General features: G+C 63.6%; 1 protein-coding gene across 1 annotated transcript in view; it reads left to right on the top strand.

Moving 5' to 3' along the window:
* Positions 1 to 593: 593 nt before the first annotated feature.
* MFSD5 (major facilitator superfamily domain containing 5) overlaps positions 594 to 706 on the top strand; it is a 2,319-nt gene continuing 2,206 nt past the window's right edge. Inside the window, 1 exon segment of the mRNA XM_010571486.1 lies at positions 594 to 636. The gene's annotated coding sequence lies outside the window, so the exon portion shown is untranslated.

The following is a 706-nucleotide window of genomic DNA, read 5'->3' as shown; positions in this document are numbered from 1 at the left end:
GTCACCGTCCCTGGAGGGATTTACAAGATGTGCAGACGTGATGTTTAGGGACGTGGTTCAGTGGTGGACTCGGCAGTGTTGGGTTAACAGTTGGATGTGATGATCCTAAAGGTCTTTTCCAACCTAAACAATTCTGTGGTTCTATAGGCACCCCACAGACACCCCATACAGGTCCCTATAGGCACCACTGGCCCATAGGCACCCCACAGATGCCCTGTGACAGGCCCTGTGGGCACTGCCACCCCCTATACACCCTACAGACACCCCCACACATGCCACAAGGGCCCCTATAGCCACTTCTGCCCCACAGACACCTCACGGGGGGCCCTATAAGCACTGCTGTCCCATAGCCACCTCAGAGACACCCCCTGGCAGGGGACCCGTAGGCCCTACTGCCCCATAGACGCCTCACAGAGGGCCCTATAGGCACCATCGCCCTTTAGGCACCCCATGGAGGGCCCTATAGGCAACGCGGCCCCATAGCCGCCCTATAGACCCCCCCCCCCCCACCCCGTTGGGGGGCGAAGGTGACAGGAAGAGGCAAGTTCAGCGCGGGGGAGCCAGCGCCTGCGTCACGTGACGCGGGCCAAGATGGCGGCGCCCGCGGCGGCAGCGGCCGGCGCCTGGCGGAAGCGGGTGAGTTGAGGCGCTGTCGCTGCCCCAGCTGAGGAGCAGGTGGGGGGGGAGGCTGTGGGGACCGTGTGGG

This window comes from Haliaeetus leucocephalus, unplaced genomic scaffold (genome assembly GCF_000737465.1).
Source record: "Haliaeetus leucocephalus isolate CR32 unplaced genomic scaffold, Haliaeetus_leucocephalus-4.0 Scaffold332, whole genome shotgun sequence".
Classification (NCBI taxonomy): domain Eukaryota; kingdom Metazoa; phylum Chordata; class Aves; order Accipitriformes; family Accipitridae; genus Haliaeetus; species Haliaeetus leucocephalus.
Note: the sequence above shows the minus strand (reverse complement) of the source record. Positions and strands in the feature narration are given on the sequence as shown.